Here is a 17837-nt window from a genome sequence, read left to right as displayed (position 1 = left end):
GATTGTGTCAGCTGAGCATATGTTGAGAAAGATCACATACCTGCAACAGAGAGAGAGACACGTGATGAATAAAAAACAAGAAATGGTCCTGTTCTGAACCAATCAAAAGAACAATAAATAAAATTAATGATTACTAATTTTTATGGTAAAATTCTCCACTTGATCTTTCAACCTAAATTTTATAATAATTTCCCCTTTCTCTGTTTATCTTTTTTTTATTTTAGGAACAATAATACATTATTGGAAAGTTTCCTTTGGATTTTTTATTTGGAACGATATAAATTGATTTAAAATAATTTAACATTAATTTTTATTTCCAAAGAAATAAGTAATTTTAAGTTTGAAGTATCTGCCTGGAGAGAATAATTAACACATCTATTAGAGTAAATAATGATGAATATTCCAAATTGTTAAACATTTACACAAGAAGTTTTTGGGTGATTATTTAGTAATTTTCTTCCTTAACGCAAACTTGCAAACTTCCTACCCCTCGCAAATTATATTAGCAAAACACAGACTCCGCCGCACGGGAATATATCCATAAACAAAAACAAGACGTACTCCGGTGGTCAGCTTTGTGGGCTTGCAAAATTCAAGACCCACAACAGCAAGACAAACACCCACGAGGCCCAATTTGCTTTCTTGCTCGGCTTTCGATATATATTATATATTTCCGGCAAAATCGCGGCAAACGCAAAACAGGCTTGTCGAAAGAATGATGAAAGAGTTCAGCATTTGTCGGTGTTGTTGCCAGAGACTTTGCTCTTCGCCTTTTCCCTCCCCGTACACATTTATACATTTATATATCGGCGGCGCCTTTTTTCAGCATTTACTTGTCAAGTTGCATTCCAGGCATCGTTTGTCTTCGAGCGGGGCCGAAAAACGGGAAGCGCGAGAGAGGAAAATGGCAACCAAAAAAATAAAACACGCTTTCGCAACTTGGAGCGTGCACAAAAGTTTAACTCCCCTGAGAGATTTATTTCGCTACATTGGCGCGCTTTCAAATGCCCGGCTATTTATTTATTTATTTGCACGAGCCGCGTTTGTTTCTGTGCGAATCGACGGACCCAGATTGCGGCTGGCGACGAAACTCCTGCTGACGAACAGGTTGCACGCGGCTGCGTCCACTCCATCCACGAGTCCCAAGTGCATTGTACTGTTTTATTGAATTTATCCACGCTGGAAATTGGAACTAATCACGAGAGAGCAAATTGGAAATATTAATTATTTAACAAAAATAATTTGAAAAAAAAAAAACTCTTTGAATTGGTGAAAAATTATGATTATTTATATTTGTCTGCTAATGTATAAATTTTAAGGATATTTATTGATTTATTTTATACTCGACTTTATTCATTTAAATCTAATTTCTTGTCTTTTACCAAATGCATTGATAAAAAGCTGGGATATAAATTGGATAATAAAATAATCAAAAATGGCAACACATAGTAAAACTGATATTAAGGTATTTTTAAATTTTCCCAAAAGATCTTTTAAAATATATTTGTCACGGTCTGCGACCCTATTTCATTTAAATCGCGTAAATTTCATAGCTGTTTGCAAATATTTCCTCTTAAAAGAATTTACCCAGGATATATTTAGCTTTTAATAATTTTTTGACATGAGCTTCGTTGTTGAATCTAAGATGACATTTAAAATTTCATGTCTGCTGAAAGCTTTTTTACATATTATCCTCATCAATGGTTAGTTACTTCTTTATTTATTTATTAGAAATTTTGTAATTAAAATTGCCCCGTTTTGTTGTTAAAAATAAAGATATTAATTTAGTAATAAATTTACAACTGCATGTTTTTCCTCATTTCTGTCGTTATTAAAAAAAACTTAGTTAGATTTCCTTGTGTCACAAAAATTTAATCGAGCCCACGCTCGCCTCCAGGGAAATTATAGCTCAGTGTAATAAGATAATCAAGGCATTGCCTTTGTGCCGAGAGGTTTGTGATAATATTTTGTGATGAATTATTTTCGTTTTTTTTTTTTTATAAAAATTGATTTGGCGAAGCCAAACACTCTAAGGATTCACGTTATTTCCAACAGACGAATCCTATTTCACTTTGCAAAAACAGCAGAAATGAAATCTGTGTGGCTGAAGCATATTGCGTTACAAGGGCACGTGTGGCCGTTGCGTGTAATGAAAATCTTCCCCTTCCCAAAAGGACGCCGGACTGCTTTTTATGGAAACGACTGCAAAATCAGCTCGTCTGCACTCTCTGCTGCATCCGTTATTATTTTCGACAAACGAGATAAAGACGGGCGCGCACATTGATCTGCTGCGAAATGACCCCCGGCCGATATTACCCCTTCGCGAGACGACACATGTATAAAAAAAGCCAACTCTCCGGGTCAGCCTTTCGACAATTTTATGGCTCCATCATTTTCCGGCAGCCGCCCAAATGCACTCGCCTTGTCCAAATAAAAATAATAATAAAATGATGCAGCTATAGCCGTAGTTTTTTTTTCCTCTCAGCGGCCGTTGCTCTTTACGGTTTTTGAAGAGGAGGAAACCACTCGACTCGAAAGAGAATGCGAGGGTTGGTTGCGCTACACCCACGCAATTTTCGAATTTGGGTCAAATATTGTGCGAGGGATGCAAATTGTGGGTGCTGAGCGCAACGGCAAAACGGTCGGACACGCAAAATTGACTTTTGATGGCCTCAATGCACTAAAAAGGTTTAACGCAATTCAACATAAATCAATGATATCATTTTTTTTTTTATATTGAAGAAGAAGTTGAGTAAATTAAGTGAAGATCAGTGAAGATGTTGGAAAAATGTTCATGAATTTTTTTTTTATCTCATTTTTTTAATGTTTCTATATATTTTAAATAATAGCGATTGTTATCAAGGGCAAAGCCCGTTTTAAAATTTAAAAAATTTGTAGTCTCCGACTATAATTCTTTCACAATTTCACAATATTTGAATGAAATCATTGGTTTCCATCTATTTAATGGGTGCAATTAGGTTTTCTAATTTTTATTTTTAACATCAACACAAATCCTGGACGCTAATAAAAATGAAAAGAATCTTGTGAAATGAAAATTATTCCAAAATAAGGTACTTTATCTAGTTAATTAAGTTTGTATTGTCAGGTTTTCAGAAGAAAAAAAATTGTCATTTATGATCTATGTAATTTTACTAATATTTTAGTATTTTAACAATTGTTTTTTTTTTAAATTTATGTTAAATCAAATTACATGATTTATACAATTTATGTTCATTTACATAATCATTTTTAACATCTAAACATAAGTTCGAGAAAAACACATATTTCACATTTTTTTTTTTTTTTTTAATTAAATAATATTAAACTATTTTCTTTCAAAGAACCTATTTCAAGATTTTAAAGCATATATTTTACCGGGGAATAACTTCAGCTCCTCAAAAATAGGCGGAAGATGCGGAAAAGTTTAGTCTTCCTCGACTAATCCGTATAGAATGCAAAGTGCGCAGCAGTAAACTCAAAATTACGGCCCTTTTCCTCCGATCTGCAGCGCAGGGAAATCGAAAATGCGGCAGAGAGAGCTCTCGTCTCGAAATCTCAGGTGAGTGGCTTTGCGGTTATCGACGCGGCGTCGCTCGGTTTTTGCGGCCTTTCGCGATGGAGCTGACAATGAGGAGCAGGAAAGCGGCTCTCTGCTGTTTCTCTGTTAGTTTCTCGAGCGCGAAGGAGGAAGTTGCGTATTCAAAGTGACCCAGAATCATCTCCGGTGCACAAACACCAGCTCTGTGGAAACGGCGTGGGCGTTTTAATCACGATTCTCGCAACGAACACGGCGGCGTGCAAATGAGTCGACGAGTAGCGAGCGAAATTATTTTCCACGAGGGCGTGTCCGCCGAATATTGGCGTGTATCCGTTTTGCAATTTTTCAAACTTGGCGCGTGTTCCCGACTTTTTGTCTGTACCTTTTGATTAAAAATGTACAGCCGGCCGTGAAATATTGATATTGCAGCGTGTGGCTTTCAAAAGTAATGTTTTTTATAGTTTTCCCTGTGCCGAACAGTCGGAATAAAAGGGTTATGTGCACAATTTTTAAAATAGAAACGCCGTGTTCTAAAAACATGGATTGGAAGTATTCTGTATTTTCTTTTTTATATAATATGAACAAAAAAAAGAGGATTTTTTAAAATCATTTTTTGCATTTCCAATTACGATTTTCATTGAAATCAAATTATTAACTCGATTTACCATAATTAATATACCAAGGAAGTAACGTGATTTCATGAGCAAGAAGAAATAAAAGAAAAATCAGCAAAATTGAAATCTTAAATAAATAATTTCAAAAATTTTGTTTTAAAACAGGTTTCTCAATTTTGCTGATTTTTGTATTTTTTCCTTGCCAATGAAATAGGATGCCAGACCATGAATATAACTGTCGATTTGTTTTTTAATAAAAAACTAATAAAAAAATTTATCTAAAAGACAAAGCCCGCATTCTTCAATACCATGATTATATTAATTTAATTAAATAAAAAGTTAGAGATTCATTAAACTTTTATCTCTAGAGATCTTCATTTAAACTCTGCTTATCAAAAGATATTGAATAAATTGGTTCACTTATTTTTTCCTATGCTCGATATTAACATTTCAGAAAAAATCATTGCGTTTTTCGATATCGGTTCAATTGAAATTATTATCTCTTGCTTGCTTACAATGAGACGTCATTTTCTTTGCCGTGAGAGTTGAACGATTTCGGAATGCAAAAGGGCTTCTTATCACGCGAGCAAAAAGTACATAAACCACGCGGTGAGTGGCGCATATTTCCCGCGTGTGCCAACACGTATGATATGGCAAATGCGATTTTCGCCGGATGATACTTCTCGTTCGGTTCACGCATATCAAACAGAGCTTCGGCTTTAAGGCGAAAAAGTGGGCTTGTTTCGAGCGGTTCGCAGATGGAGTGCCCTCCACGAAAAATTGATGACGCTGCGCGAATCCCGTGGCAAATGCGTCGGTGCGAAATTTGTAGGCGAATATATTTTTGTATTCGCATAAAAGCGGCACACACGCGCTGCGGCATATTTACTCGCGGACGTGCGTGCATGTGAATTTACGGACGCGGATCCGCCTGCTGCAGACCCAAAGCACGTTGATCCAGTTTTGATCACGAGTTTCGCAACACACGCGCACACGTGTCTCGATTTTGCATTTTCCCAGCCGCATTTTTGGCGTAATTAGAAGCAAAAAAATAAAAAAATCCGTGCAAAATATAAAAAGAATGATAAAAAGTAACATTTTAAATAAATTTATAAGAATAAAGAAAAATGGGTTTGTCTTTATTTAAAAAATTTGATTTTGAGTAAAAAAACAATTTCTTTCAACCAGGATAAGCCCGTTGTTCTTATTCACTTCTGCAAAATTAAAATATGAATTAAAGACAGAAAAAGTCTCCACAAAAGACGAATTTTCAGGCTAAATTAATTTTTTCAAACCCTATATTTATAATATATAAATGCTATTAATATTTATTTTGAATCAGAATATTGCAAAATTATTCCTCAAATGATAGAAAACAGATTATTTTCACCTGTATGACGAATTCGATATTATTTATAGTTGCCGCTATAATCTGTAAAAAACTTTTGAATTGAAACAAAAGGTTAATAAAAAATTAAAACTTTACCGATGTTTGAGTTTTGATGATCAGTATTTTGATAGTATATTTTTGATGATAATTATATTTTGAAATTAAATATAATTTCATTCACCATTTGCATAATTATATTAGAAATATCACATAGTAAACCCACTTGGTCAATACTAAATTTTGAATTTTATTTATTAAAATTTCCTTTTTTTATTGATAACAGTATGAATAATTGAAATAATTTAATTCCCACTTTCATACCTCAAATCAATCATGAGATTTTTTGTATTAAATTTAAAGAACAATTTATTGTTGAACTGAAAACCATACACATTAAAATAGTGGAACTAATTATGCAAAAAATGCAGGTGCCAAATCGGTTTGTATCTTTTGTTCGAATGTAGAAAAAATAAAATTTGCCGGTTTGAAATTGCTCGAAAAAGTTGTGTGAAAGATAAATTATTGTATTGAAAATTGTATTATCTTTATTGTGTGTAGTACACATGTGTTAAATAAATATTTGATGATGAACTGAAAAACAGCAGACAGAATACATAGTTATTTTGCAAAATGTTTTTTTAGAACTTCCGAGAACTCAATTTGAGTAGAGGTAAAATTTAATGGAAGTCTGGATTGAACATTTCACGTGTGAACAATTTCACGCAATTTATTCCCCAAACAAAAAGTCATCGCCAGCAATTTGGTTTATGCCTGTGAGGAAGTCGGCTTGACGACTCGTGAAATTGAACGACAAACGCCACAGCCACAAATAATAACAAAAAACACAAAAACCGCCGCAAATAATAATTCGCCGTATCAAAAAACAATATTTTCACAACAGCTCGGCGTTGGAAAAACGCCATTTGGCTGAGAGCAAAAATGCGGCCGCGTAATTACAGTGCCCGCAGCCTTTTTTTCCATCTCTGGAAATTATTCCCACTTTTTTTTCGCGTCGCACGTCTTCCGAAAACAGCAACAGCAGGTGAAATGTGTTGGCGTTGGAGAAAAAAATTGTGTCACAAAATTCGTCGTCGTCGGCCAAGTTGGGTCGGAGGGAAAAAGTCGTTGGCGGATTTTGCGGCCGAGTCAGCAGCAAACACGGGAAAAGTTGCTGACACGGGCACGTCATAAACACCGCACGCACGTTGAAATTTAAAACATACACCGAGAGAGAGAGACTCTTGACTTTTGCTCTTTCTCGACGCGCGCAACAGAGTGTCTTTTTCAGCCGAGTGTATGACAACCTCCGGAGACGCTCCTCTTGCTAATATCCTGCGGCACTACCCACACACACACACGCGCGAGAGAGAGGAACAAAGGCGGATTATGGCGCAATTATGAGAAAGTGTCAGTACGAGGGCGCACTTTATACAAGCGAGGGGCCGCGCTGCAAATTATTCGCGCCCTCGTGGCCGACAGGGATTTGCGGATTTCCTTTCTGGAGGAAATTGCGAGAGCCCGATTTGGAACGAGGCTCGCGGGCGCCCTTGCTGCTCCAGGGAAATGTTTCTCATGCGTTCACAGTTTGGAGAATCGCAGCTTCCGCACAAGTAGTGAAATTAAATTATGTAGACTCAACTTCTGCACACATTCATATATGTAATTTAAAACTGATTAAACGTATCGAAAAGTTACAGAGTTTAATTTTAAATTAAAGCAATATTAAATATTAACTTAAAAATATTTTATTCATAAAGTTTTAAAATTGAAATATTATTTATATTTATAAACATAATTTTTTTATTTGAATTTTTAATTACGATTTTTAAAATTGTAATTGTTTATTTTAATTTTCTATAAAATATGCAATACACACAGAAATGCTGAAAATTCATTTTATACTACAAATAATGTCAGCTTCTTCAGATCTGTAAGAATCTTAAATTTTAGAATCAATACAAAGCGGTCTAGAATGTTGCTTCTTAATTAATTATTGAATGGTTGAAAAATGAAACATTTTTGGATCCAGGAATGATTTGGGTGTGATTGTTGATGAAAAGTTACCATTTTGAAATTCATGTATGATGTTGGGGTTGGAAAAAGGTGCTTCCTCCTAAATTTTCAGCTAAAAATATTGGGTGCTTTTCCGGGAAATCAGATTTTTCCAAAAACACTAAAATACAAATATCTCTGCTCCTACTAAATATAAATGTATGCTCTCTTCACTTTCAGACGTAACTTTTTACGTCCGACAACTTTGCCATTGACAAATTTTGCGTAGGTCAAAGGTCAAGGTCACTAAATTGCAAATTTCACTTTTAAACGCAATTTTCGCAAAGAAGCACCCCTCAGATTTTTTTCGCAGTATTGGAAAAAATGTAGCCCTAAGTGTGTAGAACAAAATACTTGATTTTCAGAATGGTAACTATTACCATTTAATTTATAATAACAACTGAATATTAAAAAACAGTGAAAAATCACTTTTCCGCAATAGAAATTAATTTTCAACCAGCGATAACTCTGTTTCTCTTACAGAAACGACCAAATGTGTAATGACAAAAAGTATTTGTCTTGACTTTCTGCATCCAACCATGTATCACTCAAGAAGGTCAGGTCACCTAAGGTCATTGACCTCGGTGACCTGTGACCTTGGAATACAATTTTGCAAATTTTCTGTGCAGAAAATAATTAAACGTAATTATTTTATAAAAATAATTTTAAAAAATTGCAAAATCGTATTCCAAGGTCACAGGTCACCGAGGTCAATGACCTTAGGTGACCTGACCTTCTTGAGTGATACATGGTTGGATGCAGAAAGTCAAGACAAATACTTTTTGTCATTTCACATTTGGTCGTTTCTGTAAGAGAAACAGAGTTATCGCTGGTTGAAAATTAATTTCTATTGCGGAAAAGTGATTTTTCACTGTTTTTTAATATTCAGTTGTTATTATAAATTAAATGGTAATAGTTACCATTCTGAAAATCAAGTATTTTGTTCTACACACTTAGGGCTACATTTTTTCCAATACTGCGAAAAAAATCTGAGGGGTGCTTCTTTGCGAAAATTGCGTTTAAAAGTGAAATTTGCAATTTAGTGACCTTGACCTTTGACCTACGCAAAATTTGTCAATGGCAAAGTTGTCGGGCGTAAAAAGTTACGTCTGAAAGTGAAGAGAGCATACATTTATTCTTAGTAGAAGCAGAGATATTTATATTTTAGTGTTTTTGGAAAAATCTGATTTCCCGGAAAAGCACCCAATATTTTTAGCTGAAAATTTAGGAGGAAGCACCTTTTTCCAACCCCAACATTATACATGAATTTCAAAATGGTAACTTTTCATCAACAATCACACCCAAATCATTCCTGGATCCACCCAATGTTGATATTTGTAGCCCAATGATAGGAATAAATAAATGTAATTTGATTTTTAATTTCCATTTTGGAATATAATATCAATTTTCCGTCATTTTCTGAAATATAAATGAATAATTTAATCGAAATTAAATTTGTTTGGAACTGTAAGGAACATAAATATTTGCGATTGAATTCAAGTATTTAATAGCAACAATTTTGATTACTTGTAATCTTCATTTTTTTATCACTTTAGGCTCAAGTTTTTCTTATTTTCAAAACCAAGTAAAACTGAAAAAATTTAAATGCCGCATATATTCAGACAAAATATGACCATTTCGCTCACAAAAGTGCATAAATTTTTCAAGTCAAAGTTCAATCAAATTTCACTTTTTTTAAACTTTAGATGTAATTTTCGCACCACTACCCCCACAATGTCGGTCTGCCGCGGAGTGAATCTGTTTTTAATATACTCAATAGTTGAAAATAAGAGCGACAACTTCAGTTAAAATTGATAGAAAAAATTTTAGTTTCAACGATGTTGCATAATTTATGAATCGTGGTTTAGCTCTTAAAGTAGATTTCAGAGGATTTTAATTAGAGTTTGGTTTATTCTTAAAACCAAAACCGTTTTAATGAAAAAAAAAATTGATATGAACTAAATTCAGTCAAACTGCTGACAAAAATGACTAAATTTTGCAAGTATAGCAATTCAAATCGACTTTCACTCTTTTACATAAAAATTTAAATGTGATCAGGCCTTAACATTAATTGAAACTTTCATGAAATTAAAATGCGACTATGAATAAATTAAATTCAGCGAAGAAGGTGTTAAGGCGGAGTGACGGTTGACTGACACCTCTCTAGTGTATCGTCAACCCTTCAAGAATGCGCCACCCCTATTATAGCAGGAGTGGTGTATCGCGCCATTTACCCTCTCTGTGTCGACGAGAGAGTCTCTTCCAAATAATCTGCCGTTCAATTACACACATTCTTGCACATTCGCCGGGTTAATGGGGAAGCATTCCTGGCCTTATCATTAGCAAAACTATTTATTAGAGAGATCTCACCACCCCATCAGCTTGCTGGGGTGCGCGCACGTGTTCGCCTAATAACACACGGACGGTAATTGAGACGGGTCCATAATTCACAAAGTGCTGTCGGTTGGGCTCGTATCACGCTCGAACGAACTCTCTCCATTATTCCGCGAATTCGCCGAACTCGAATTGAATTATATTCGCCGCCGCCCCTTTGGCGAACTAATAGAGAGTGCCGGAAATAATTCGCCGGAAAGAAATCCGCTTTCTCGTGGACCACGTCGGTGAAGTCGCGGCCCCGAGGCTAATTTGATTACAGCTTAATTCGCGAGAGTGTGCTCGACGAGGGGAGAAGAGCGTCCGCGCGTTTTTTGACGAGCCACAAACGCGTCAGCTCGATTTGCGCCACAATCAATCATGCTCTCTCAGCAAAGTGCCTAAATCATCCGACCGCTTTGAATTCAAAACTGCGCGCTCTGGAGCTGGAAAACTTCAAAGCGCATTCGAAATTTAATTAGGAAAGTGAGTTCATATGAGCCTGAATGACGCAAATTGGCTGGAATTTATTTAGGACAACGAAAACAGTGAGATCGGCAACAAATTTTACTGCAGCTGACACTTCAGCTTTCACGTTCGAGTTTTTAGATGTGAATAAATTTTTGTTATTATTAATTAATATCAATTTTGTCCAGTGAGACAAACAGCAGGAGGAACAATAAATTAACATAATTTACAGAGCACTTTTTGTAATTTACAGATTCTTCTTTTCTTTGACAAGCCCACATATCACAACTCCAATATGTTCACTTTTTTCATGAAAAAAGGAGTTAATATAATTAATATTACATAAACATAATAATACAGTAGAATATAAATATGATATAGGTTTTGAGTTTGTCAAAAACTAATTTTTTTAAATTTAATTAACTCATTTTTAATTCTCTTATTGAACTATACTGAATTCTCATTTAACATTAATTTATTATCCATGTATTCAAAATTTTATTAATACAAAGTAAATTGCTTTCATTTTCTTTGAAAACTATATGTGTTTTGCCAAATTGTTGTTGTTGTTTTTTTTTTTTGCAATAACCACGTAAAGATCTCTTAAAATATAATATATATATTATTTGTATTTATGTATAAAAACTTGACTTGCGGAATAGATGCAATTTTTGCTTACATGATTCCAAATTGGAAATCGATGTAAATTATCAGAGGAAAATTGTTTTGTATTTCCAATTCGAAAGCATCAAACCTCAAAAGTAGGGCAACTAGAGTTTTTATGTTTTCTTTTCACCCCCCAGGGCCTGTTGATGACGGTATAAATTGCACTTTTATGAGAAACTACAAAATGAGAGCTCATAAAAAGTTTGCGCGGCGCACCGCACATTATGCCAATAGCGAACATCCATCCTGTGCCTCCGCAGAAAAGTCAAATCAAGCGCAAAAAATCCCGCAGCACCTTGGCGGCGGACTTGACCTCCGCCCATAAATAATTCAAAGAACGGCGCTGCTTTTTCATTTGTTGTCTCTCATGCAGTCATGCATGAGTAAAAATCCTCCCAGGAGCAACTTATTCTCGTCCACACAAAACTTTGGGTTTTTCTCTCGCAGGAAAAGCCTTTTTTTTCAGGAGAGAGACTGACCCTGTTAAGATTCTCATTTGCCCGGATTATATATATAGAGAGCGGCCCCGGTTTTTCTCCCTCGCCTCATCATGTAGGCATGAAGGAGGCGTTAACAAAGTGCGACCGCGTTTTTCATTCATCCTGCAGCTTCAGACCCCACAAACTCTCTCTCTATGCAAATAGACAGACAGACACGTACATTACATGCAGTTTGTTCGGCCGAGATAAGAGTTTAAAACCGTCGGAACGTAATTCGAGTGCGCGGGTGACAAATTCGCAGCCACTTTTTCGCCCGCCGGCTTTTAATTTCAAGCGCTCTCGCTCGGTGCCGTGTATTGTTTTTCGTTCGTGAGAGTGGATTCTCCGGCTTTATTGCTGGCGTCGAGTCAAACGACCAACTTTTCCGAGCCACGAAATATTCTCGCCTCTGTAAATTGAGAGCGCAGGAAGTTAATGGAATATTTTGAAAGCGTGGAAATCATCAGAGATTTTATAATGCAAAAAGGCACAGTCGCAAAAATTTTATTTTTACTTGTGTTTTAACCCCAAAATATTGTGCGCGGAAAACTTTAAAGATAAAGTGTAATTTGAGATTTCCTTTTTTTTTTAAATAACTTATTAAATTACATAAATGAAACTCAATTTGAATTTTTATAGTTCAATTAAAAAAGTTTATTTTAGCATAAATCGCAAATAGTTTAAGTAAAACAAAAAATTAAAAAGATTTTTTCTAATTATCTGTAAAACTGCTGAAAATCTTTTCAATGCAATTTAAACAAGGAGCTTATAATATCTACACTTATAGTTAATTAAATTGTCTGAATTTTTTACTCTTTGTAATTTTTGATGTTGACTGAACTTGATTTTTTTATTCATCTTGATTAGGGTGATATGAACGTGATTTGGTTAAATTTTTTATCAATTTTGGCCGAGCAAATTTTAAGAAACAATTATTTTAGAAGAAAATCCACATATGAAACAATGTTAAATTTCACAAATTCAGTTTATTCCCATGATTACTTCAATTTTTCTTACTATGCCCTCTTGGAACTGGAAACTGCAATCCAATGCTAATAGAGATAAAAAAATTATCCTATCAATTAATATTATTTTTCTGATCTAAAAAAATAATTAAAAGTGACAAATGAAAAATAAATAATTAAAAACAGCATAATAATATTCTTAAGAGCATTTTTCTTCCAACCGTTCAAGCAAACCATTCCGAATCGATTTGCCGAGCCCCAGACAGCTTAACTCGCTGCTTTTTTGCGCCGTTTCGATCATCCGTGCCGGCGGTGCAGCGAGAAAAACAATGAGAGAGACGATCAATCTAAATCAGGCTGAGAAAAACGTTTCCGAAAAGCAGGAGTGCTGCGTGAGAACGAGGCGTCTTTCTCTCTCTCTTTTCGACGCAGGAAGGAATACATTTCGCTTAAAAACACAATCCGGCAGCACTTCGGCTCAAGTGCCAAAAGCTGTTTTTGTCTGCGAGCAACATGCGTGCAAGAGATCGAGAGCAAACAGACAATACGCAAAGTTGATTACACCAAAGCACCCCAGGCAGGCACTCTGCTCGAGCTCGAAAAATCAATCGGCTTGGAAATCGAGAATGGAAATGGCAATCATTAACAATGGAGATAAAAATTTAATTTTGATTTAAAAAAAATTTTAAAATAAAATCAACGTTGAACTTGGTTTTAAGTGTATTTGAAAGCAGTCAAAAACTGCAAAAATGTTTTTAGTCAGCGAAAAAGAGAAAAAAATTTTGAAAAATATTCTAATATTTTAAGCTATTATGACGACGTAATTTGGAAATTTCCATAAACAGAACTAATTTATGTGCAAATTAAAAAAATAAATAAATAAATGCTTGTAAGTATTTGTTTAAAAAAAAAGAATTTTTAGCAATTTTTGAGGCTCCTGGCAATACATATTTATGTATTGCAAATAAATTTGACAACAGTTGGCGAGGAGCGAAATGGGGCTAAAAAAGAAAATTACCTGGGCTGAAGCAATGATCGAAGTCAGAGGCACTCGTCGCTGCATTGGGGCCCGACTTGGTGGGAGGTTTTCCCCCCGAAAAAAACCCATTTTCGGACCGATTTTGGAACTGACACTATCATCACGACATTGTCCTTCACTTTGTAAACAGCTACTGACTCCGCCCCCGCCGACTAATTTCTCTCCAATTTTGAAACAATAAGGCGCGATTGCAAAAATGCAATAATGAGCAGGTTGCACTTGCACTTATAACGCAAAACAAATTTTAAATTTAAATAAAATAGATTTAACACAATTTAATAATCTGTAATTTTATTAAAATTTAAATTTAGTTTTAATAAATTTATTTAAATATTTAGTTTTTTATTTTTATTTTTCCCCTTTTTTTATATTTTTTTCCTGGTTTGCTTTTATTTTATTCATTTAATTTATTAACACATTAATTTTTTAATATAAATTATTTACGTATTTACTGTTTTTTTCATTGAGAAAGTACCTTTTCATTTTTTCGTGCAGAATCTTATGCAACGTCTTAGAACTTAGAACTTAAATGATGAAAATTTCTGCAGCAATAATTTAAAATTATCATTAGAAGGTTTACATATTATATTAATTTGTTCTAGGTGTAAAAGGTATATTATGGAAATTGTGTATGAATTTGCAAAAAAAAATGTTCTGTTTTATTTTTGCTTTTGCAAAAAATTGTTTTTTAAAATTATTTTTCAATCTAAAAAGCTTTCGATTTTAATTTTGTAACTTATATGCGCAACATAAATCAGATATGAGTTTGAATTTATTTTTCAAGATAATATGTCAATTTAAGTAAATAACCAAATTTTGAAATAAAAATTAATAACGGTTACAAAATTGTTAAAATATATAAACTGACTTCCGAGAAAGATTGAGAGACTTGAGATAACAGATCCCCCATACCTTTTGAGCCAGTTAGAATTTTTTATATCAAAATTTGATACTTCGTAAAAGTTGACTTGCTGTGTTGACCGGTTATCTTGAAATAAATGATGCTACGACTATTCTGTCTATTCTATGTACTCTATAAAGGATCGAGTTTTTTGTTAGTTAATGAAAGATTTTTACACTCAATTAACATTTTATGAGTTTTGCCTCATTTTTGTGTCGTTTCAATTTGCTAAACCACGCTTTTTGGAGTATTAAAAGCGAACGTGTATGGCCATTGCAGGCGAGAATAAAGAAAGAGACGAGAAGAGAAAAGAAACGTCAAGGGAGAAATGGGCGGACGCTGTCAGAATCGCAATGAGTCGCCCTTGCGTCGGTGTGACCAGCTCAAGAGGTAAGACCCGATCTTATCCCGGCTCTATGGGAACTCTTCCCCGGTGCCACTTTGAAATTCAATCTAGGCCGTCGCTAGGCCCCGTCGGTTGCGCGGCGCAAAGTTTCCGGCACACACCGGGCGAAACTTGGCAATCCGGCGCCAGTTTCGGCTTGCAAAGCGAGTCATATGCTAATTTGCAAACAGAGCGCTAGCTCGGCAATCCAATTCCAAGTACCTAAGTACGTACACGGACAAATCGAGCGCTGCGTGCAATTCCCTCGAGACGAGCAAAATGAATTTTTTAGGATTTTCTGCTTCGGTAGAGAGTCGCTCTCTCAGAATGCATGCTTAAATCAAATCTGAAGTAAATAAAAATCGCCTTGCAATTTTACGTCAAATAATTGCAGCATTTCAACCTAATCCACCTTGATCTATGTAAAAGAGATATGAAAATGATGGTCGTTTGTTTCAGACAAACTTACAATCTTTTTTTATACAAAATAATTCAATAATTTAGTTTATTTTACTTCTTTGCTCACATATTTTTAAATTATCCGAAATAAAGCTTTTAGGCAATTAAAATTGTTATTGATCATGCACTGAGCATGCACTTATCATTTATAATTCTTGAAAAAGAACTTTAAATCATAGTTTGGAAAATTAAGAGTTAATTCGTTTATTCAATTCTAATTAATTGTACCCTTTTGATTGGTTCTAATATAAGTGTTTTCAGTTTTCATACTTCTAAAAAAATATAATTTGGAATAATGTAAGCAATTTGGTGCTAGACTGATAGTTGTGTTGTTATGTTTACTTTTCCTTATTAAATTTTTATTTGTTTAATTCCGAATGAAGTTTTGCAATATTTCAAAAATTTCTGAAGTAATTTGTACAAAAATACGCAAAAATAGTTAAAAATCCAACTTCCATGAACGGAAATAATTGCTTTAAATTAATCCGCTACAAATTATAGTTAATCCAGGCCACAGCTGTTAAGAATCAAATCACCGTCATTTATTCTCGGAACAGGCAATTAGTCGGCCAATGCTGGTTATGCCAGCCCGTGTTACATAGAGGCCGAGCACGTTGCCTATGTGCTTGATTGTCAGTCATGTCAACGTCAACAAGGTCAGACGTTTTTTTCTGCCGACTTTCACTCACGGCCTTATTATTTAGTCGAAACTTGTTATCACAACCTATTTTCCATTTTCTATTAGGCGGGTTTAATTAAAAGCGGCAATCAATCAGTCGCGGGTCAAGTCTCAAGACACGCACTCAACTTCTCGCGTCAACCGGCGTTAATTAATGAAGCCGTACTTAGGCGCGCAACTTGGAGTGGCGGAAATTAAAATTTGCCACCACTTCGCGCGGCGGATTGATAAGGAAAATGCGTTTCTCAAGTTGTTGATCGAGCAATTTCGCGGCGGCGGAGGAGCAAAGTGGCGAGGGTGGTATATTCCAATTGAATGTAAATCCAGAATAAATATTAATTTAAGCCGCTGCCTCGCTCTTACCACAAAATTTTATACAGGAGAGGCACGAATTCATCCCCTTCAACCGGATCAATCAATATTACACCAGCCCCTTGTGCATCAATCACTTCGCCATAGAATGGGAATGAAAAAATCGGCTGAGTTTCAACTTTTAAGCTTCTTTTCCGAGCAGAAAAAAGACGGAGAGAGAAAGAAAGAGCGGAATTGACTTCTGATTTTTATCGTTGACTTTTTCAGGGCTAAATATTATCCGAGGAGCAGAAATAAAATTGAGGGCCAATTTGGCTGCATTGTTTGTTTTGAATATTATCCGCCTGAATGGATTTTTTGGAAATTTCCACTGTTTTATTCCTCTCTGTTTAGAATTTTCCGAGAGGAAAACAAACACTTTATACATTTTTCAACTTGGCGGGAGCAGAAATTAATTTCACGGCAGACGTGGAATTGAAATTAAAATTCCCACTGTGTTCCACGTGACGGGTCTTTGCATCGTCGTAATTCACAAAGAAAACATGCGGTGTGCAAAAAAGAGGCCGAAATTTATTTATGCACCGACGGGGCGAACGCGGGCAATTTGAATTTTAAAACGAGGGCAAACACGGTGGTGTTTGCGTCCGCTCCGGGCTCCACCCAAGCCTTGCGAGTTAATAATTTTAATACAGGAGAAGGCTCTAGGCCCGGCTGGCAAGACCGTCCCGCCAACAGCAAGCCTGGGCACTGTCTCTAGAGACCCGGCGGTGCTCCGTCATAATTTGCTCAAGCACCGTGGCAGATTTATTCGCTAGAGAAGCTAAGAAACGGCCCAAACTCGCCGTTAGTCTAGTCTGCAGAACTCTTTCTGAACTTACAACAAGAGGATTAACCAATATTAACTATTAGAATAATAAGATTTAAAATAAATTAATCAGAGAGATGCGGTTTGATTTCTTTTTTTCCTTTTTAAATAACTTCAGGTAGTGTTTTTGTTTTTCAAAAACCAAGCATTTAATAAAAGATTCCATATTTATAAAATAACTTTTCATCTTGTGACTTAAAAAATCTGAAATTATTAAAAAAAAGTGTATTATGAAAAAATATGAGATGAATTTTGTAATATAAATATTACAGGTTTATAGTTTCTTTTAAAAATTCAACAGAAAAAGAGTATACTTGGCTATAAAAGTAGGAATCAGAAGTCGATCGGCCTGAAATCGAATTTATTTTGACTGCGCGGCTCACAGACCAAATCACTAGCAGAGTTTTGTTGCGAGCGACGAGGCAGTAAAATTGTGAACGCATTTATGCGATAAGATTGGGCCGCTCTTATCACGGCGCGGTGATCCATCCATGCGAATCTCGCCGCCACCGCCGGTGCACAGACGATAATAATGAAGTCCTCCGGGAAATCAAAAGGCAGCAAGAAAGTCTCAGCAGCGATGCCCTCTGCGGACCGGCCCTTTTTCCGACTGTTTGTGCGCTGCGAGGGCGGTGGGCGGCGATCGGAGAAA

General features: G+C 35.3%; 1 protein-coding gene across 1 annotated transcript in view; it reads right to left on the bottom strand.

Annotated features, from left to right (window-relative positions):
* LOC132199097 (hemicentin-1) overlaps nucleotides 1–17837 on the bottom strand; it is a 135456-nt gene that overhangs the window by 78283 nt on the left and 39336 nt on the right. The gene's annotated exons all lie outside the window — the stretch shown is intronic.

This window comes from Neocloeon triangulifer, unplaced genomic scaffold (genome assembly GCF_031216515.1).
Source record: "Neocloeon triangulifer isolate White Clay Creek 2 clone unplaced genomic scaffold, ASM3121651v1 ptg000013l, whole genome shotgun sequence".
NCBI classification, from domain to species: domain Eukaryota; kingdom Metazoa; phylum Arthropoda; class Insecta; order Ephemeroptera; family Baetidae; genus Neocloeon; species Neocloeon triangulifer.
The sequence above is the reverse complement of the archived record's forward strand: the minus strand, read 5'-3'. Positions and strand labels throughout refer to the sequence as shown.